The sequence below is a fragment of the Myiozetetes cayanensis genome, unplaced genomic scaffold (assembly GCF_022539395.1).
Source record: "Myiozetetes cayanensis isolate MyiCay16 unplaced genomic scaffold, myiCay2020 scf13, whole genome shotgun sequence".
Taxonomy (NCBI): domain Eukaryota; kingdom Metazoa; phylum Chordata; class Aves; order Passeriformes; family Tyrannidae; genus Myiozetetes; species Myiozetetes cayanensis.
Genome location: NW_026086937.1, coordinates 16,194,675 through 16,218,029, shown reverse-complemented (window position 1 = coordinate 16,218,029; position 23,355 = coordinate 16,194,675). Strand labels below are relative to the sequence as shown.

General features: G+C 36.5%; 1 long non-coding RNA gene across 10 annotated transcripts in view; it reads left to right on the top strand.

The window, feature by feature from the left end:
* The window catches only part of LOC126636094 (uncharacterized), a 280,135-nt gene that overhangs the window by 40,576 nt on the left and 216,204 nt on the right, over positions 1–23,355 (top strand). The window contains exon 1 of one of the 10 annotated variants that reach the window (XR_007627894.1): positions 22,046–22,142. The exons of the other annotated variants lie outside the window; for them this stretch is intronic. This is a non-coding gene — a long non-coding RNA (uncharacterized LOC126636094). Of the gene's footprint in view, positions 1–22,045; positions 22,143–23,355 lie in introns of those variants that run through there. 10 annotated transcript variants of the gene reach the window in all.

The window sequence follows — 23,355 nt, the reverse complement described above, 5'->3', positions numbered from 1 at the left end:
ATATGATGGACCAAGTTCTTAAGCAGAATGATGACACCTAGGATAAAGCCAGATTACTTTTCTTTACTTTTATTTTTTCCGTTGTTTTATACTGGATAGTATCTCACTGCTTTTCTGAAAGTCCTGCTGGGAAGACTGAAATCCAATCACAACAAGATAGTTAGGGTTATATCCCTGATATAAATATATCACACCACAGGTAATCACATTAAGAATTACTCTGTGTTCCTGGGTGTCTTTGAAGGAAAACTTTCCTGCTCCTGTTTTTGTGAACAGGTGATGTAAATGAAAGAGCTCCAGCTGTCAGATGGAAGGGGAAAGCAGCATTCCTGATTGCAGCACCTGACTACACAGGTACATTGCATCAGAGAGCCAGGTGTCAGCTGGGTGTTGTTCACCCAGCAGTGATCAGCAAACCTCGGCAGGGAGGAATACAGTTTAAAAGCCAGCAGCCTTCACAGGTAAACTGCCAAAAGACGTGGCAAAAATGTGTCCTGAAGCTTTTCAGCTAAGTTAGTCTAAAGTGTTCTGAGAAGGAGGAACAGGAGAAGGAGCTGTGTTTTGTCTCTGAAGGGAGTCACAAACTTCAGGAGCTGAGGTGAGGGTGCTGCTCGTGCTGGCTGCTCTATAACACCAATGAGCTTCTTAAGGTAACTTTAAGACTAAAAGACAGGGGCTCCTGTCTTTTAGTTGTAGCAATAAGTTTCCTGTAATATCAGTTCATGTGTAGCCCAAATGAATATCTCAGTACTTGTGAACTCAGAAATGGTGCACAATAACATGATTAAATATTTGTATGGTTATAGAACACCGGGAAAAAAATTAGGATGTTCCAGAATCTGATATTCTCGTAACTTTAGGTTAACAGTAAGACTTTTTTTCTAAAAAAAGAACAGATTAATTAAAATGGGCAAGATGTGAAATAAATTTCTATTTTCTAAAGTCATCAACAATTGTGTATATTATAGTTGCTATACCTGTGGCTAAGTATATGTTGAGTGAATGCAGCTTTAACAATCTGTTCATACAGTGCTAAGTTTACAAGATAAGTTTTCTTCCTACAAGGGGATTTTGACACTAAGATGGGTTATGATACCTCAATGTAAAAGAAATCAATCACACAAAAGCTTTTAATTTGTAGTAAATGCACTTGAAGGAATCTGCAAGTTGCATCTAAAAAGGCACAGTTTCTTGGATTCTACAAATGATCTGTATTAACTTACTTAATTTTAGTGAGTTTTATGACTCAGTAAAGTTATACTTGCACACATCATAATGAGACTGATTTTATTAATCCTTTCAGGATCTAATCCTGGACAAATTTGGACACATGTACTGTTTATATAGGGAAGTAGAGTACCACCTTCTTTTTATGTGTGTTTTGTTTTGTCTGCTTCCTAAAGACTCATTTTTTTTTGTTTATTTACCCTTATTAGAAGTTTAGGGCACGTTTTAAACTCAGGTTTTTAACTCTCCTGTTCTTTCTGTCTTGAATATTTTATTCTTTGCGTTATTAATGTCAGCTTTGCAATCAATATCTGTAACTTGGGGGAGGAGGTGAAGGCAGGCAGTGGAGTGCTGTTCTGCTTTGCAGGTTTGGCAACAAGATGTATTTTGAATAAAGACTTTAGCAATGAAGTCTTTGGAGGACTTTCCATTGTGCTTTTTGCAGTTTATTTTGCTTTAAGAACACAAACGCTGTAGTGTCCAGAAAAGCCCTGGTTGTAGGTACAGAATATAGAAAGAAATACATAGAAGGAATTACCTAGTGCTGATTTTAGTGTATTTTGGAATACACTAATTCTGTGTAACTCTAACCAGGAAAAATGTCATCTATGGAAGCAATCTTGGCCCTGAACCCATTCTGGAAATGTGATAAAGGGCCTAAAAAATCTAGACTTTGTGGTGGTTCAAAAGCAGACACAATGTGGAAAACTGTGAGATGTGTCCTGGGTAAATCAGCATGGAAACTAGAAGGGTGATGATGAAGGGAAAAAGGGAATCTGTAAATGTGATGACTGTGACTTTTGTGGTCCAAGTTTTAACTGATGTTCCCTGCAGTCAGCAGTAGAATTGTGTCTTCAGGTGCCTGAGTTTGGCCTTCCAGGAACTTGCTGCAATCAGACAGGAGTAAGAAATGAGCAAAGTTGTATGTGGTGGGCCGAGAAATCAATACGTGAGATTTAAGATATGATTTTTAAAAATGAGCTTCTGACTGAATGTGTTGCAGGATGGCTAGACTTTTCTGATGCAGAATAGTACACAATAATACTCTGATGCAATGGTAACATTTAAATGCATTCCTGCCCTTAGAGTGGTGATAATACTACAATTATCCTGCAATACAAAACAGTCTGTAGGATAAATAAATAAATAAATACTAGTGTAGTTCTTTCTTTTCCTTAATAGAAATTAGTTAAGCTTTTCATTTCCACCACATTTCACAAAGTAAAGTGATAAATGAATAGACCTTTCATGCTTAGCTCCATATTAAACTACTTTTTGATTTTTAATTTGGAAGAATTCTCAGTATTATCATCCTCTGTACGCTTCATCAATAAGTAGATCATGTATATGGGCTTTTGTCAATACACTGCAATACTGCCAGAAAAAGCATTGTGTGTAACACTTAATAGTTCACTTCCATCAGTCCAGTTTTATATCCAGTTAGTCCCAATATATATATGTGTAGAGTACAAGTCAAGTGAAGACTTGGGTCAACTGTACTTTCTTTCTCCTTCTTTTAGACCTACTTGTATGAAAATCTGACGTAAACATTTGAAAGAATTGGTTACTGACTAGAAACTTTATATTTGGTTGCATGGAGTATTTCCTCCAGTTACTCTAAGCAGTTCTTATGAAGGAAATTGTTAAGTAATTCATAAATCATAACTGTTGTACTGTTTATTCCATAACAGTCTAATATTCCATTGAATTGTCCAGACTCTGTATTTATCAGTTTTAGCAAACTCTGGAGTTCTGTTTCCAAGACTGATTGCAAAACCACTTCCATTTAATTTTTGGTTTGCAAAAGTATGTGTAGTTCTTTCACCACCTCTCTTGCCCACAACATCAGAGTTCTGGGTGGTTTGATGTCCTGCTTTCCCTTCTGTCTCTCTTTGGTAGCTACTTTGAGATTCTCTTTCACATCCAGCTTTTTAATGTACAATTTACTTTTCATTGGTTTGTGCATGTGAACGTTTGGAAAGATTAAATATCATAAATTTCCTGCCCAGTACAGTGCTCAATTGATGCTATCTCTTTATGTAGCTTTTTTTTTTTTTTTTTTTTTTACACAATATTAGGAAGGAAATCCTAGTTCAATGTTAAAAATAGATTAACTGGAGAATTTTTTGTATTTCACAGACAAAGGTTTTCAGTTGCATTCTTGGTACTGAGTTTTCTTTAACATTTGAATTTTTTTCCTACCTCAGACTGCTTATGCTTTAATCAGGTACGGTGACAGGAGGCACAGGTGCTTTAAATCAGTTGTGTAAGTTTGGATAGAAGAGGTCACATTTCTGCTGGTTTTGAGGGACATTTATGAAAGTACTTTTCAATGCCACCTGCTTCCTTTTCTCGTTGCTAAAACCCAGTGCACTGTGTGAGTGCATAAAAACTTAAACCCAGTGACTTAATTGTTCTGAACAGCTTGTGATGGGAATTACACCCGCTCTTCACGTCTGAAGACATGGGAGTCATGGAGCAATGAGGAAATGATGACGTGGTTTGTCTGGGAGGGTATCAACAAAGTTGTAGCTCAACTGCCTTGGGCTTTCTTGTAATGGTTGCTTTTTAGGTGACTTCTCAAGTAGGGGTTTTGAACCTTTTTGCGTGACTAACTCTGGATTTATCGTTCAGTGTACATGTAATATGATAATAGAACCTGCCATTTCTTCCGTGATTTTAACAGTAGTTGAAAAGAGGCCAGGAGGCCACAGCTTGGAATGGTAAGGACAGAAAATGCCAGAAATGCTGGTGGTGTAACTCAGAATCAATTATTGCAAATAGTCTACGGAGATTGCCCAATCTTTATTAAAAAAAAGACAAACCAAACTATTTAAACCAACTTTACAGGAAAGTAAATGCAGTTTTAAATCAAACTATATATCTTCTCAGCTTTCAGACTTTTAAAAAGATATGTAATTTTTGTCTTCTTAAAAATAGTGTAAAATGTTAACAAATTTAGTAGTTATTGTTCAAAGACTGTTAAAACCCACTTGAAATAACATGACAGTCTCATCTTTACAGTGATAGTAGTTTGTTAATTTGCTGAGCTACCAAAATACTGAGATTATGGTTAAAATGGCTCTGAGTAGGAGGTGATAATGATGCACTGCCTGTTTTACAACACATTGTATGCAGTGCACGTTGACTCCAGCAATGAGAAGAATCATATGACGTGTGCTTAAAAAAAAGAGGTGTGTTGTTATGGGGGGAAAAAAAAATCAGTGGTAAGAAGCATCAACTCGAATTTAACCAAGTGCTGAAGTCTGTTTAAATTCAGGTTAAGTTAATTTCCTTATGTTTACAAAGTAGCCCTGAACTGCCCTGGCTATTGGTTAGTGCAGATATTGAAAATAACTTGAGAGTGGTCATTACTCCCATGGTTGGGGGCAAGGAACCCTGTGGTGCCCACCCTAAGTGGCTAAAGCCTTGCTGGGCTTACATGAACAACAGCTTGCAGATCTACCATTTGTGCTTGTCATGCAAGAAACGACCATCCTATTTCTCCTATTTTTGTAAAACCAAGGTTCATGCACGAACATATTTTCTTTCTTCAAAAGCTGTGAGGGGTTTTGTTGTCTGGGTGTTTTTCTGTCCTTGAGGACCTGGAGATGTGCATTTGAAAAGAGCTTGTAGGAAGGAGACAGAAACACCCAGGGACTTTTGTAAAGTTTGATATTCCCTTTTTGTTCATCCATCTTTTTTTTTCTCTGTTTTCTTTCAGAGCAAAGTTATTTAATGAGACCTAGCACACTTGATCTTACAAGTCCTAAGTCAAATTTGTTGAGAAATTCAAGAGCGAATTCTCGGTCTCTTTTCTCTCATGTGGTCTCAGCACCAGTGTCCATTGTACTAAGGAGTAGGGACTTTTTTGGAGGGCTCAGTTTGGGGAATCTTTTTGGTGATTTAGGAGTCTGTCTGGGGAGCTCCTGTTCCTCTGGGAACCTAGGTCTTAAGTCTTATGACTGAGAATTGAATGGGATACTCCACTGGTTTAGATTTCAAATTTGTCTTACTAGATGACCCATAAAGATAATGTTTTAGTCTAGGAAGAGATCAAATAATTTATGTAAATAGCTGTAAGTAAAGCTTTATTGCTGTCATGGTGAATATTCCAATTTTAGGGTAATGGAAGGAGTAGCTAGTGTTGTTGTATCCATCTTTTTTTAAGGGCTAAGTAATACTGAAACAAAGGATGTCAAATTTTATTTTCCAGGTATTTTCTGGCACTTAGGAATTGCCAAACAACATGACTTCTTTGCCTCTTTCTACACTAAGACTTTGCTTCTTTCCAAACCGTGCTTTTTAGCTGTTCATTACATTGGCACTTAAAATTTTTCGATCTTTTAAAAAAAATTTACTATCTGAAAAGTAAGCAGCACATTGAACAACTACAGCTTCATTTTCTAGGTTAATTGCCAAAGAGGGAGGACCTTGGCAGGAGGGAGTCCCCTCTAGCTGCCCTTTGAGTGCCTCAGTCACTTGGGAATTTTGTTTCTTGATTGAGGTAATAAAAAAGGATTTTAATTTTAAAAAAAAAGTTTGTTTGCCTTTGATATTCCACTGGAAAATACTCTAAATAAGCTAGAAAATAGGTTCTGTCCCTATAGTTTCAGATGTTCCTGCTTACTGAGCCTGGATACTGATGTATGACAGGTAAAGAGCTCACAGAATGAGGTCCTTCACTATAGGAAGAAATTGCTGTCTGTGCTCAAAAGCAAGGTATAGGGCTGCACCATACAGTTATTTTAAACTTGACAGTCTTGCTTTGACTATGAGTCCCTTGAACTGGTGAAACTTTCTGTGAGGAATAACACAGTATAGTTAATTTTATGCCTGTGAATATCTATACTTGAATAACCAAAGGCATGTGGTGCAATAAGGTGATACCTACACTCAAGTAGTGCATTAGAGCTGTGAGAAATTAGTGGCATCAGTGGTATTTTTCTTTTTGTTTACATAACCTACACGTTCTCTACAAGCATAGCCCTGAAACAACAGTAATTTTTTAATTGTAGACATGTCTGAAATTCGTTATGTTGTAAATGTATATTCCCAAGGGTGACGAATGTGCTTCGAGGTTTGTGTATAATGAGTGCTTGGCATTCTATAGATTTGATCCAGAGAGAGGGTAAGATCCTCCTGCAATTTTCTGAGCACCCTAATGTATCAGCCAGAGACACCAGCAGTTACATTCCTGGCCTGTGCTCTGCAGGATACTGTGTGTGTGCTTCAATAATGTCATTCTTCAAGATATCATCAGAAGAGCGGGTGGGATGTTAATTATGAGTAGTAAAATGTATGTGTGGTAACCTTAGTTTTGCTAATGGGATAGACCACCTTTCTTTCAAGAAACATTTGAAAACTGTGTGTATTTGCCCAAGAACGCTGTACAATCCCCCAGGTACTTTGAGGTGGGGGCAGGGAATATCCATGGGAAAACAGGAATGAGATCCCTTACAAATTAGGGACATGTGGTGAGCTGGTGTACCCCTCACACCTCGAAGGAACACAAGCAACTAACTTGAGCAGACCCTTCTGATGTGTCAACCTCAGGTTTTATGGATCTTCTTTTTTTAAAATTCTCCATTCAAAATGCCTAAGAGGCTTTGAATTCATCTTCTCTAAGATTTATATGAGTAATTTTTAAATGGTGTTAGATATCTTTGTTTTGTTTTTGTAAGTCAGCGAGTTTGATTTATTTTAAGAAAGTGTTTGCAGTCATAATTAAGAGAGATAGTAAGCTTAGTGCTAATTACACAAATTGATGTGAATATCTGATTGAGTCCTGAGAGGGTTAGATTTTTTCCAGCTGTGAGAGAGATGACATTAAAAGGTGGATAATTTGTACGTTAACTGCATGAGTTAAAGGAATTTGCAATAAAAATGTGAATGTATTTCTAAACTTTAATAGCAAAATCTTTTATGATCTTGGGTGGCTTTAATACACCAGTAGTGGGATGGAGAAAGTAAACTGTAAGTCTATGGTACAGGGAGGGCAGGACCTTCCTCTTCTGTGGGAAATACTGATTTTTCTTTTTAGAAGAATGAAGAAGGTCTGACTATTTATCTGTGTTCAGTAAAATCCTAGAAAATTCACAGCTTTTGCTTCAGCATATTTTAGAGAAGAATGAGAAGAAAGGGTAGTAACTTCTGAGACATGTAAGGTTGATTAATCACCTGTTTTCAAGTGATGCTCACTAGGAAGTTTCTGAATAATTTCTTTCATCTGCAGAATAATTTTCAGTGCAATTCAATTTAAGAGCAAGTCTGAAGTTGACCTTGCTTTGGGGAGAGTAAGGATTGGGCCAGATGACTTCCAAAGGTTTCCTGCAACCTCATTTATTCTATGATTACAGTTTTAAGTCTGTGTTTGGAGCCAGTATACTGGAAGGCACCTCTGGCACTGGGTTCTGAAAATGACTGTAGTATCCTGATGTTTACAGAGAACTCCTTTATTATATGAGACATTGATCTTGAGGCCCCTTTCAGTGAATTTTCTGCAGCTTTTTTAGCAGTCTTGATGATTTATTTTTTAAGAGTTAATAAGAAGAGACAATTAGACTGCTCTATTTAGATTTAATTATTTTACAAAGGTGAAGGATTTGCACGTGCTGATGTGTAATTTCAGAAAACCAGGAACAAAGAGGAGTTTTCTTCATTTCCTCCAAACAGATGCAATATATTTGCATTTGAGATTTGAGATACCTCACTGAATTGTCATCTTCCCTTTCCTGAGTGCTGAACCTGGAATCGTGAAAACTGCCCTGATAGGATGGCTTGTGTTGCAAGATTTCTCTCCTGTGGTGGTTGATGTGTTCTCTGAAGTGGATTGAGCACCACTGGTGCCAATCCCAAAGGCACCTGTTCAGATTTCAGCCTTCCTGGCATGCTGCTCACATACAGCCCAAAGGATGTCCCTGTACCTAAGGAGATAAACCCAAAGAGTGTGATGATTGCTATAAGAACTTAGGTGCAAAGCGTGATGCTGTTGTAGTTTGATTGGTTGTGCTGTGAGGGTTTTTATTTATTTATTTATTTATTCTTTTCTGACAGTTCTCTTTGTAGCAAACAGAGTTTTCTGCCTGGAAAGGCAGCTGTCTCCCAGGGATTTGTCATGAGGAGGGCTGTTTCCAGAACAACAGCTGTACGCTGCAGCCTCTGAAATCGCATCAGAGACACATAAGTTTCCTGTCCCTAACACTTGTTTTTGTAGGGGGGGAGGTGGCATAGGTAGGTGTGGGTATAGAGCACCAGGAATTCTCTTGAGAATTTATTGTACTCTACATTGGTAGAATCCTCTGTGTAACAGCAGAGGTGGCAGGTCTGCATTTCAGACAGTTGGAATAATTTCATAGACACTGTGGTTTTTTTTAATTGTTATTTCTATTTTTAAAAAATGGAGGCTGGTATTACAGTATATCTTAGTTTTAAGCTACTTCTGTTACTGACAGTTTTAAATTATTTATTTTATTCTCTTTCTCCTATTAAGATATTTGGAAAGCAAAATTACACGAGGAACACTGGTTTTCATATTGCAGGAAGGTGTTTTTTCAAGAGTCATTAAGTTGCTTGGAAATTTCCAGAACTATAATTTTGAAAATCTAGATGTAAAGGAAAAAAACATACTTCCTTCTCGTAATAAAGACTGTCTTCATTTAATTTTTAAAAATTGCTTTCTCTTGTAATAGCTATGTTGCTACTTTAACTGGTACTCTATTAAGTGTGACTCAGACAGGTAAATAATTAAAAAAGTTGAAAGACTTGAAAAAGTCATAAAGGTCTGCTGGAGTATAATGAATTCTATGGCGAGATTAATGTTTTATAAAAACAGTAGAAACCACCTGTGTATTTACTGCCATACATCATTAATGAAGTCACTACTGATGTGAGTATATGTTCCTGCATCAAATATTTTATAGCCTTTATTCTTGGATTTATAGAATTTTTAAATTTAATGTTACAGCAGTAAATCTATGTTTGGAGAAGAACCTAAGAAGACTCAAAGTACTACAATGAAAATATCTAGTGTTTCAGTTAATTCAAAATAAATGGGGAAATTAAATTTAAATATTTTTAAAGAGTCCTTGAATGGTTTGTTGATTAGAAACTAATGTAACTCCTTGTCTAAGATAAAACACCAAACAGGCAGCAGCTGCTGGTAATTGGTGCAAGTAATTGTAGAGCCAATAAGTTGAAGAAGTGCTTATTAAAAGAAACTGCCTTCCTATCTGCTCGTAAGTTCAATTGAGTAATGCACTCTACATGTGGTCTGACGGTACGTAAATTATACACCTGATTTAAAAACACTCCATCCACAAGAGCTCCTGTTTTGCTCATCCATAAAATTTTTACTTTCTTTATTACTAACTACTTGCAGCAGCATATGGCATAATATCTATCAAATTAGGCTTTGAGGACATCTTAGACTGGCACCCTGCTGACTTGAATCATGTGCTTAATGCATATTGCAGTGGTTTTAACCCGTTGAGTGCCCCCAGGAAAGGCTCTGTGCTCTCACAGCAAGAATGCCCATGTGTCCTCACAGGCACAGCCTGCACACCCTGCTGATCCTCTGGCATTCCACTGACAGCGATGGATTGGCCTTGAAATGACTGTTGCACAGATATTCATTTAGAGCTCATTCTAAAGGAACTTTGGGGCTTCAACTTCTTCGTGTGGACCTGATAAAAAAAATAGGTGGGTTTGAGAAGAAGAGTTGTAATTAAAAATTAAGAATTTTTTATTGTTTTAAAATTGAAACTAAACCATGTTACTCCTTCAGGAAATTAGTTTGCGTGCAGATTTTTCTGAAAAAAATCCACCAATATGATGCCATCACCTTCTAGTAGAAGTTATTTGAGGTGATGGGGTGCACCCATCGCAAAGGTGAGTTTCTGGTCACATAAACAATAACTTCCTTTGATCTGCTTCTGAAAACAAAAAACTAAAAAAAATTATTTCCTCCCAACTCCAAATTTTGTAAGTGTCCACTAAACTGATAATTAATTTTTGGTGGGTGGGGAGTAAAAGCATCTGGTTCAACTGTCACAGAAAAGTCATTTGGGTGACTGCATTTGTGGGTTTTGTGAAAGCTTTCAGAGCCTTCTTTGGGAACAAGTTATAGTCTGAATACTGCTTTCCTCACATTTCCTCACAATTCATTCACAGGAATTTTTGATGGAAGAATTTTTTTGGAACTGATAAAGAGGTTAAGTGTTTTATTTTTAAGCTGAAATAAACTTACACTTTAAGTCACTGCTTTAGTCCCAAGGCTAACTGGGCAGCATGATTTGCTCCAGTTCTATCTATTTGTTGTGGTTTTCTTGAGTACATTTGAACAAGATTTGTGCTGCAAAGTTCTGCTGCTGAGGTTGGGTTACAGTCAGAAAATGCCTGCTGATGGACGTGCTGTACTGCAAAAGCTGAAGTCCTAGGAAAAGGGTAGTAAAATAGTAAAAGTGGTGGCTAATTCCTACCTACAGAGGCATGGATTTAATTGAAATGTAGATTGAAACCACAAGCCGTTCTGGTAAACTTCTTGCTTTGAACTTGGCTTCTTTTAGCATCTTTTGATGCCCTAAGCTGCAGACAAATGCTTGACCCTCCAGCCTCTGGAAGTGCAATCTCCTTGGTTTGCTGCTTTTGCCATGACTTGGTGCTGTTGGAATGGAGCTTCTGTGTGCTGTTGACAGTGGTTGACAGTTAGTGAACATCAAGAAAGCTGAGTTGTTTCCTTTCAGTCTTTATCCCTGGCACTTATGCCTGAATCTCAGCTTTCTTGATTGCAGAGAAAAAAGTGAGTGTTAAAGGATCAAAACAAGCACTATAATTATTGTATTTGGAATAAAATCATTATATTCTTTCTTAATGAGGAGGTGACAAAGAAAGGCAACTTAGCTTTTAAAAAAAAAATCTCATACTTTTGAAGCTTCCCGACCTGTTGCCAGGAGGTTGGAAGAGAGATTTTTAACGAAGAGCAATGACAAGATAATCCTTTCAACAACTCTAATAAATACTGGATCTATAAAAGGTGGTTTTAAGTATTTAGATGTTGAATGTGGAGTAATCCCTGCACATTTGAACTTGAAAATAAGTTGGGTGCTGATTTTTGGTTCTCTCTTTGTTCTTATTGATTGTTTGGGAGTTTGTTTCACTGAGAGAAAGAATGGATCATGTTTCCTCCTTAGACTAAACTGGATATATTCCCTAATTGCCTATCCAATATTCATCACAGACTTCATCTACAAATTCTTATCTGGGAACTGGGAGGGGGAGGCTAAAACAGTGTATTGTAAATAGGAATAGTGATGGGGGAAAATAAAGAAACTACTCAAGGAAGGACACAAAACAAACTTTTCTAAGGTGAATTTGTGACTAATAGATCTTTAAAGATGAGTTAGAGGATGAAAATGTTCCTTGAGGACAAAATACAATAAACCATTAAAACAATTTCTTTTTTTTTTAAATATTAACATTCATTTTCTTTGTGTTCATGGGCAGCCTTAACATGAGGAGGGATTCCTTTTGACTAATAGATTAAGCAAAATCATCATTTGCTATAAACCTCTTTTTATCAAGGTCATTGTTACCCAAAGTCCTTTTTATACTATTTATGATAAGTGACCCAAGACAGAATGTAAGAACAAGGCATTCACACCATAATACTACTTCAAACTACTTCCTTGGCTTCCAGGGTTTTTTCAATAACCTTCAATGGATTTTTATGCTGCTGTATCTCATATTTCGTAAAAATTATCTCGAATTTTGTAGTTTTTTTATAACCCTCATCCCTAGACTCCTGTCCAGACTTGACAATCTTTGTTGTCTTCTTTAGGTCTTTGCTGTTTCTGTTACATAATTTGGGGAGGGAAAGCAAAGAACTGCATCAAGTAGTGAAGAAACAGAAACACCACATGATTTCCTAATTTTTTCTCTTTCTTAAAATATTCACAATGTTTGGCTGACTTTTTTGACTGCAAGTGAGTATTGGGTTGGTGTTTTCATAAAAGAATTTCTTCTGTGACCAAATGGCAGTAGCCTCCTGGGAACCTCTGTATGCACAGGTGAAAGGAGAGTGTTTGGTCTTCACAACTATATCTTAACTTTTATCAATAATTACTTTCACTGGCCATTTTATTGCTCATTGACTTGGTACTTTAACAGTCCTCCATGGCACTCCAGTTAGGGATTTTTGCCCCACTAACTCTAGTAACCTCATTTCTTTGGATACTACAAATGGTGTGGACCTTATCACGTACCTTCATGAACTGCTACTGCTCACATCAGACAGCTATGAAAATTGTTTACCTGCTCATTGCCCTTTATTTCCTTTATTTTGCTGTTTAGGGTTTTTAAATTTTTTTTTTAATTAATTTATTATGCAGGTGAGAAATTTCCCATTTACCTCTGGGCAAAAGATGTCATGTGGGGTCCTCTGCCCTTCGTGTCCTTTAACTAGTTTGCAGTTGCTGGGCCACGTGAGGGGTGGTGGTGATGCTCCTGTTGCCACTTTATTGGATCGAGTGATGGGGGTTCTGCTGCAAACCTCCAAGTCTGAACCTCACCAATGACACAGGTTGGGTGATCGGGTAGGGTTCTAGGCTGTAATTGTCTTTAACCCCTATTAAAGTTATTCAAAGAGTAGAAAATAGTATTTTTCACTGCATTTGTGCTTTTCAGCTTTATTCTTTACACCAAGCACTGTGTAACCTCAAGGTGGTGCCCTGGCCTATAAATGATGTGGGTTGGGCTCCTTTCAGGTGGCTGCAACTGATTTGCTCCAGCAGGTTTTGCAGATGTAACATGTGAGTTGCACCTGTTTTGGCAACATGTGCAGTTGTGCAGTGAAGGAAACAACTGCCAGTAGAATCCAATTAATTTGTTGCAAATTTTAAGCACCAATCATTGAATTAAACAAGGGATTACTGGAAGAGAAAGCCATTATCTATTCTAACAGTCAGTTACCAGTAGAATTTTCAATTTTAAATTTCAGAGTTACTGCCTATACTTGTGAAAATATTTGGTGATGTGTTAAGAATATCACCAAGAAATACATATTTAAATATTAATTGGTGCGTGCACCACTTTCAGTGATGGTGAAATTAGACTGCAATAGCCTGCTGAATGATAAGCATTTATAAAATTAAGAACTAAAGAACTGTTCAGTAAGGGATAGGGTAGAAGAACTTATGTGGCTTTGTTGTATTGTGATAGGTTGGACAGGAAAACAAAATGTTGCTAATTATTCTGAAAACAAACAAAAAAAATTAATTTTGGATAGCTTTTTGAGTTTGTATTTTATTACTCTCCAGAAATAGCTTACTTGGCTCTTACTTCAACAACTTTAAATCCTTTCAAAATATTATGTTAAGAAAAAAAAATCTTTAAAAGTGTTTCTCTTCCTTTAGTAAGAAGTTGCTTTAAGAGAGAAAATAAAAACCTGAACTACATATTGAATTTTCCAGGCTGTGTTTCTGCACAGCAATCTTCTGAAAAAGTGCAATTATTTTTTTTCCCCACTCAAACATGCATTTGAGAGGAATGAGTAGATCAGATAAAGAGCTGAGATTCAATTCAACTCAACCTTGAGTCACTCTCCGACTCTGTCTCTTTAAAAAGGAAAAAAAAAAAAAACCCAAGGTGGCAAAATCAATACAAACCAATAATAACTTCACATTTGTGGAAGCAACATGAATGGCTCTCCAAAATATTGAGACACATCCAAGTACATTTTAGCAGAGCTGATATTTATCAGAAGTCATTTGCCCTCAAGCAGATGCTCTCTTTCATTGTGCTCCTGTCACAAATGACTAAGATTTATGACAGACAATTACAGCATCTGCAGTTAGCAGCCTTATAATCAGCACCATTATTTAACGATTGGTGCAATAAACTGACTCCTGTTACTGTTTATCAGATATCAGTCAGTTCTGGCTATTTTCTTCAGCTCCCCAAATCACAGTATGGTGCAACCACTGCCTTTTAATGGCTAGTCAGAAGCAGGCACATTTTCACGTTTTGTACAGACTGCCGAGGAAAAAGAAAAGGCAACCAATTACATGTATGTGTGGTGCCCTCTCATTTGAGATGCCTGTGTATGTAACTATCTCTATACAGTCTAAAACCTCTTGAAAAAAAAAATAACAGCTTTTACTATTTCTGATAAGAGCTTCTATTTAGGCTTCTGCATGGGGAAAAATGTCTTCTGTTTAAATATTCATGTTTTAAAGAGTGAATAAAATGTTGATATACCGTGGTAGCCCCACTGTCTTGCAGCACGAATTCTGTGTGCATTTGAGGAAGGGACGACGTCCATTCATTATTCAGCTTCCTGAACGCTGGGCAAATAAGAGACTTGTGTTTTAAGCTTAGTTATGTTCTTACCAAAATTAAAAGCTTGAGGAACGTCTCAGTTGAGCCTTTTAATGCAATGGATGTGATGTGTTTTATGAGACTTCTATTTGGTCTGTGTTTTTTCCCGGAAACCTTGTGAGAGGGAACCGGATGATGCTTGAGCTGCAAGTCCAGCTGAAAAGCGTGTTATGACTTGCTTGTGTTCCATAAGCAAGGATGTAATTTCAGTGCCATGCTCTGTCACTGCTTAGACCAGTGATCACCAAACACTGTTCTGAGTGCTGTGTGTATCTGACAGAAGACCTTGTCCCCTGTAACCTGAACACGAAGCGTCCGAAGATTATTTTTGCTGTTGCTTTAATTGCAATGCCTGCATCTTGTCTGCATTAGTTCTTCTCAGAGTGTGGAAGATTTTATGTTTACTGACATATTCTTTTACTTCAGCTGCTAAATGAGGCTGTTTGTTATCCATAAAGTTTTCAGGGAAAAGATTGACTGTTTAAAGCGACTAAGGAAAATAAGTTAGATCAGATTTTGTTTCTGCCAGCAGAAAAGAAAGTGAAGGTAAATAGCATTCTTCTGTTCTTTGTCAAGTTGAGTCATCTTGTCAAAAAGCAGAATCTAAAATCATTTGAAATACTGAATGGAACTGAAATTGCTTGGTACAGATATTTCCTGTTATGTGAAATTTAGGTATTCTACAACCATGTTCGTTACCTTGTTTATAAGACAGATTATGTTTTTTGGTTCAACAAGTACCTAACCTGTTGTTATTTCCTGTATGGGGAATAACTGATCGCTCATGTTTCTGAGGTATTTCAGCAAAGAGTCAAAAGATAAAGCTATTACACATGCCTTTGGTTAAAATTTCACTTTTAGCAATATTTTCATGATTATTTCACTGTGTGTATTTGCTTGATTTTTATCAAGACTGTACATGTGAGTGGTTATAATCTTAGAAGTCCTTAAATGAAATTTCGGAGTTTGATTTCAAGGTTCTTTTTTGTCTAGTGAGTTCTTATATTTTCAGTAGATCACAAATGCATTTTTCTTTTGTAACAATTTTAGATGAATTCTGCACTCATAGGAGACATTGAGTCTACTAAAATTGAGTGTATGAAATACAATTTCTTGTGCAGATTTACCTATGTAATACACTTGACAGGGTATGTCTTAAAAAAATAAAGAAAAAAAAACCAAGAAAAAACTCAAAACAAACAAAGAAAAAATAATAGAAAAACTGACTTCTGCAAATTGCACCTTGATTTGTATCTTTCTGATTTTGAAGTCATTCATGAACATAGAATGTCATTAATATGCAGTCATGGAGCAGGTTTCTTTATGCTGATGAGTATCTGCCATGGACCAGATTTAGACATCTGACTTATTTTATTCTCAGCTGATGTAGATGTTAGGTGATATTTAAGATGATTAATAGTAGATGGTGCTAATGGTAGAAGCTACACAGTGGTGGAATCACACGCCAATAGAATTTATTCTTCTAACTGTCAGAGCCATTTTGTTGAACAACTTCTGAAATACAAACTATCCTTTCTATCCTCTTGAAGTTTGTTCAAATACTATAAATAAGAGATTCCCTAGATAAATTAAAGCCAGCTATAAGACTTGGTCATATATTTCTATACCTAAGCTCCCACTGATGGACTGACTCTGCCAGACAGGAATATTTGGTAGCCAACAATGAACTCTGTGGTGGGTTTGGATTATTACACTGTAATGCTACATGAAGTTCATGTGAGGAATAAAACCCCATTGCCTTCTCTCAGCTCTGTTATAACAGGCTTAATCTGGCAAAAGAAGTTGTGGGACAGGGTAATACAAATTGTTTAAAGTGAATGCTAAAACATTTTGGAAGTGAAATTGGGATTTTTGCTTTCAACTAAAATTAGAGACCGTTATCTATCACCTATGTCAGAATAAGTAGGAGGTGTTCCTGTAGATATTTATGATGTAGGTTATGGGAAGAACTCACTTGTCCACTTCCCCTCATCCAGCACATGCTCTAATGGGTGGAAAAGACTATCATAATAGTTATTGAATCCAACCAACTACTAATTAGTAAAGAATTGTTACAGTTTTAAGAAAAGATCAAGTGACTAGTCATGTTGAAACTTCAGGATGCCGTAGTATGATTTGGTGTTAAAATCTGTGAAACTTTTTAAGCAGTTTATTTCTTTTTTTTAAGGGAATGTTAAATCTCTTTATTTTTCTTGTCACTTTTGCTTCAATTAGTAAAAGTCGTCAGAATCTTCATCTGATGAGCGAATTTTTTTGGAAACTTCTTTTGCTAGAGTAAACCCATTGCCCTCATTTAGGAGCTGTCCAGGATGAGAGCAACAGGAAGAGGAGCAAGTGCCCCACCTGTGACTTTCACTGGAGGTTAATTCAAATGAACCAGTGGTCTTGATCTTCAAGCATTGCCTTTGAAGATAATGTGCCTCTACTCAGAACGTATTGATTACATGATGCCTGTTGTGGCAGTAGTTAAGCACTTTTTCTTCCTCCTCTGGTAGCCAAAAGTGCTTTTGTGCACTGCTACTGGTACACAGTAAATGTGCTTCCTATGGTCCACACACATAGCCTAGAGGTAGCTCAAGTTACATTATTTTATTTTTTTTTCATTACATGCAGGAGATTTGTTTATAGGCTTAAATGTTTCAGTATGTAGGGTCTAATGACAGAGCATATCAGCTTTCTCTGCTTTTTCTACTTCTCAAACAGAATCTGGGAAGAGAGGAAAGAATGCAGCAGCTGCTGCTCACCTGAAGTTTGTACTTTCCTCCTTCTCATTTTGGTGAAATGCCATTTACTGTGCAGGATATTTTTCCTACCTTCATCTTTACCTTTACAGCACCTGTGAGTAGCTTTGATTGTCTGTGCCCATTGTTTACCATCTTTCTGTTTACAAGAACTTGTAAACTATGAACAAGAACTTAGAAACTACAGGTATTTCACTGGGGCAATGAACCACATGACAGTGTGTTTAATTTGACATGAGTTGCCATGAAATGCAGTATCTGTGGGAAGGCATTTGTAATGCTCTTCCCAGGGAGCAGCTATTCCTGTTCATCTCATTGTTAACCAAGAAATCCAGAGGAAAATCCAGAAATTAAAGCATTTTGGTAGAAGTTTGTAAACTGGGACAAAACTTTTCACCTTGTACGGGGAGTCATTGTGAGATAGATACCACTTTTATCTCAAAATAGTGGCTTCTCTGGGATAGAGAATGAAATTGTAGGGCTGTATCCCTGGAAGCATTTTCTTCCAAGTACTTAAAATTAATATTAAATAAGCAGCAAAACATGACCTCCTGGTGTAACGCTGAGGAAAAGGCACCAAGAACAACCTGTAAGGAATTATTAAGGCATTTATTTCATGATCTTAGCACAGAATTTTATTGAAATGCTTTATACAGTTCAGTTTTGTGGTTTTGGGGATTTTTAAAAACTTGGCTCACGATATGAGATTTTTAAAAGTTTGACCTTTTAATTTCTCTTTCTCTCACCCCCAAAAGTCAAGTTGTAACTTTGTATGTGATAGGCTAGGTGAGTGAAGGTTACTGATAGCCAAGAGTTACTGTTGGTAAAGGATGGTGAACAGACACAGGACATTGTTCCAAAACAAGCTGAAATTCAGACCATAGTCAAAATATCTTATTTTTAAGTAGTGATTTATATATATATATATATGTATCACTTGAAACATCTTCTCATAATAGCTTTTGTAATCACATACTCTTTATCATTCTTGATCTGTGAGAAGTTCTTAATTCTGGAGACTGAAAACTTTATTTTGTTTCATCAAAGAACTTAAACTGCTTTAGTTGCAAAACTCCTCTGAGTGGCTGGGCAATATAAAATAGTCGTGATGGACAGTATTTGCCTCCCTACAATGTTTGGTCTTCCACAGAAGTAGAACATGCCTGAAACATTTCATGGTGAGATATACTATCCAATTACTAAAAACTTGTGGCATTAACATTTGTGCAATTAGTTTGTTGAATGATGATGAACTATGAATCCCTGGAATCATTTCAGTGTAGGACCAGCTTTTATTTGGTTTTTATTTGTCCTAAAAAAAAATCTCATGAGGTTACCCTTACTGCCTGCTCTCTGTGTGCTTATATATACTGAATAACTTCTTATTTTTGCTAATGAATTAAGACATGAAAATTACCTTGTCCTTTTTTAGTAATGAAAGGTGATAGGTTCAACCAGTCAATCACTAGATCTCTTGAAATTAGGAACATTTCCTTTTGCAGTAGAGTATAAGCACAGGAAAAAAATATTGGCAGTTCAACTCAAATAATATTTGCCTTTTTAAGCCTCTGTCATCAGCACCGATCTTCTGTCAAAATTTGTAACTTTTTAATTTAATAAAGTGTATAGGTGCTCATCCTGTGGACTGTGGGACAAGTTTCTTGTAGTGCAGAGTGAGGACAGGACAGCAATGAAAGTAAAATACATATGTGCTGTTTGCTGTATATGCATTTAGAGTATTTGTAGAGTATTTGCAGTTTGGTAAAAGTACTGGTAGTAGCATTAATATATTTTTTAATAAGTTTCCAAAAGAGTTCAAGGTACTTTCTACTGCAAATATTTCTGCAACTGTCAATCTAATACTCCATGGGGGCAATGGACAAATGTTATCCAGGGAAACTCTTAAGAGTTCCACAGTTTCCTTCTTTCATAGGTGTTGATTCATATTCATCAGTAAAATGCTGTATTACTTCTTGAATATTCCCAGCATCTCGCTCTGTCACATCAGATTTGTTTCTGGATGACACAGATGAGATCAAATCGACTTTTCATTCGATTTTAAGGGTGATATTTTGAGATACATGTTGCTGTTCATGTCGGAGTTGAATCTTGGTTTGTAAAGAAATCAACCAGGTAAAACATCACATCTAAGCTGGAGGCAGCAACTGCTGCACAGCCACTTCATAATCCTCTTTCCGTCATTACCCCTCTGGGATGGCCAAGCCAGACCAGACTGAATGGACCTCAGTCTGTGTGACCTTTTCACCCTTTCCCCTCTAGTGTCTTTAAATAATAATTTTAATAAAAAACTTTAAAAGCAACATCTAGGAGTTTCAGCTGGAGGTTTAACTGGAAATAGTGATGACGTGATCTGCTGGTGAGGGGTGGAGTAAAAAAAAAAGAAAAAAGGTAGTGAATAGAGAGTAGGAGATGCAAAAGAAGTAGTAAAATAGTAAAATTAAATGGTGGTTATTAAGATCAATACTGTTGCTTACCTTTACCGTTCTTTTTAGTACTAAAATGCATTCCTTTATTTAAAAGAATGCACTTCTGTCAAATACTCAGTTCTTGGAAAATGTATTCTTGAAAAAAACTGTAGTATGGACATTCAGTTGGCACCTGTAGAATTGGGGTGGTTGGACTAGTAGTTTTTTTTAAGACTGTACAACCATGTACAGTAGTCTGTTCTTGATTTTGAAAACTGCAGCTGAGTGGGCAATTTTCACCACAATACTTGAAAGGAATCAACAATTAAAATCATGATTTACCAGGTCAAGTCTTTTTTTTTTTCTTTTTAGGAATGAAGTTTTCCTGCTATCAGAATAAACTGATTAAAGCCTTTTAAAAAAAGGAAAAAAAAATTTACAAATTGGTTCATTTTAGAAGGTTAAAACTTGTAGGCACACAATAAGTAAAATCAGAATTTATTCCTTCTGCTTTAAGCAAAACATTCTGTGTAATTGGTGAGTAATAATGCAGAAGAAAAATTTAATAGTTAAGTATTCAGAGTAGCAGCATTGCTTATGCTATTGTTGAATAAATAGTATAAGGGCCAGCATTATAAAGGTGAATCAGCATGATGTGTGGTACTAGGAGGAAAAACAGGATTATTTTAGGTTGTTTTTGAGGTGTTGTGGTTTTTTGTTTGTTTGTGTTTGATTTTTTTCCTCTTTGGATACACTAGAGAAGTCTATATAATAATAACAATATAATACTAAAAATGACTAAGAGTAATTTTAATTTATTTATATGACTTCTATTATTTGCTTAATGTTCTCTGGTATATTGTGAGCCTTCAGTCCTGTCATATAGAAATATGTGTGTTTATCAGCTAGAGCTGTTTATAAGGCTATTTTTAGAAGATCTTCTTAGAGAGTTAAACTTTGTTTGAGCTAATTGTTTGTGTACAATGTAGTGATCGAGCTCCCCCTAGTGTATTAAAAAATCCCCCAAAGATTTAATCAAGTATTTAATGGATTAATAAAATGGGCAAATGTATTTTTGGGAGATATGTAAAATAACAACTTTGTTCCATTGGAAAAAAAAATCACTAGTTTTTGGAAAGGAATAAAAATACCCATTTTCTTTTCTGAATGCGTTTTACTGCAGTTTTTCCGGTGAAATGAAATGTATCATGTTTATAAAATAAATTTTTCATAGATTTGCTAATAGGAAATAAAGCCTCCAAAACATTTCTTTAAACACCAGAATATGTTAGTGAGTTCTGGGAATGACTGCAAATTTACCAACTTCCTGTCCTCTTAGGAAAAGATTTGTGTCACACAAAAATGTTTAGAGCAGCTCTTTCTAAAATGAAAGTGTTTGGTGAAATCCTCTTTCTTTCTGTGGCTGTTACACTCTATGCATCTAATGAAATCATAAACGGAAAATTATAGCTTCATTCGAGGGAATGTGAAGACTTACTCCAACAGATGGCATCAAAACACCGGGCTGAACTGTATGATTGCTGATTGTTAATTGCTTCTGTAAAACAATCCTTTTAAACGGAGTAATGCATTTTATCATACAGATTATAGTTCTACGCATTTTGGTTTTTCAATATGTGTTAACATTTTCTCCTCCAGTGTAAGATTTAGTGTTTGCATAATTATCGGATTAAACAACAGTGACTCAATTTTTATTTTTTTTTTTTTTTAAGAAATGAGGGCAAGAAGATAGAGAATTATGAATCACAATTTCTGTTTATTCAGAAATGCTAAATTACTGTACAAGTATGAGCTCTTATTATGCACAAAACAAACGGAGCAAGATGCCCTTAAGTGCAAAAACAATTACCTAGTCCAGCACTCTACACTCGAGAAACTCCCCGTGACGTTAGTGGAAGCCTTGGCTGTGTAAGGAAAGCAGAGTGCAAAAAGATACTGTACAATATCCATTAATCATTATGAAATCAATACCCCTGATTATCCATTTGTATTGTTCTTGCACCGCGAGGGCTGAATATTTTACGCAAAGCTCAATGAATGGGGGGGAAATTCTTTTAGACGACTTGGTTAGTCCATCAGTAATGATGTGGGGAATTACATGAGAGTTTATTTCGTGGAGTTGTTCTCTTGTTTCTAGTGTAGTCAGCCTGAGAGTGTTGCAGAGATAGCAAGCTCATGTTTGAGGAGTCTGGAGGCACCTCTCTGCTGCTTTCTGCCCTTGAGCTGGTGGAGAGTTGTCTGGTTCTGATGGAGGATTGCATCCAGCTCGCCAGGTGTGATGCAGGTTGGGGTGCACCATTTTCTCGTAGAGGACTCTTGTGACCTTGCCTGGGTGAGTGTTGCTTTTTACCTCAACATGATGGAGGGAGCCAGAACAGTGAGAAAATCAGGCTCAGAAAATAAATTAAGAAATAGCTGTGCAGACTTTCCGGACTTCTACTCTTGTGGCACTATTATGTTATTATATGATCTACAATGTCTATTATATATAGAACATGTAATTACATTAATATCATAACTATATTCTAGTCAGAATGCAGCTGTTTGCTAAGTGGAATATAGGGCCTGCAATAATATGCCATTAATTGGCCTTCATGGCAACCTGTTAGAAAAAGGGGGGTGTGATGATTGTGTCCTGCAATCTGTTTTAGCTCAGTGGATCAAGAGGGGCTGTGGTAGAAATGAAGATTCTTGTATCAAAGATTCTTATGTTTCTGTTGTGAGTGCAATGGAAGTGCAAAGGATTTTCCCCTTTGCCAGTGAAGTTGTTTATGTGTAGCAAGTTTTGATCTAATGGTTCTAGAAAGGTGGGTAAATGCAAATCTGTCCATTGACCTTCATTCCTTGCTAGCATGTCCTAATGATCTTTGTGCAGACCAGTAAATGGATAACTGGCAATTCCCACTGAGTTTTAGTGTCATTAACTTATTTGATGGTGTTTGTGATATCAGGAAATACCCAGTTACATTAATGAGTAAATATAAGCTGGCCTGTCCTTAGCCTTCTAAAGATACTTCATCTGAACAGTTTAGGGACCCCCTGGTATCAAATGTTGAGTGACATAGGTGTGCCAGGGATATGGTTCAACCAATCCATCATTCTTTCCCTAGGTTATTCCTGAAATGGCACAGGAAATTGAAGCCACTTGAAAAGAGTCAATAAGCTGGAAGCAATAAGTTTGTCTAGACCAATTTAGGGAGTCCTTTATCTGTTCCTAGAGTATGTTTGAGTACTCTACAAAAGCTTTTTCTCTAATACTAGAAGAGAATAATAGAAGAAAAAGAGGGAATTCTTCAATGCCCTCTTGTTGTAAACTACATCTATATTTTACCATAAGACACTGCAACTGGGTAAACTGAGGCAAGGGTTAATGGCTTGGTTTTCAAGGGGGTTTAATTCCCACATCTTTCACTGAAATGGGATTGCTAAGTGACAGGAGAACAAAATTCATCTATATGGCTATTAGAGTGCAGCAGTCTCTAATCTGAGCCTTGTACTTTTATATTAGTGCTATTATATTATTCATTTCTCTAACAATTTTACTT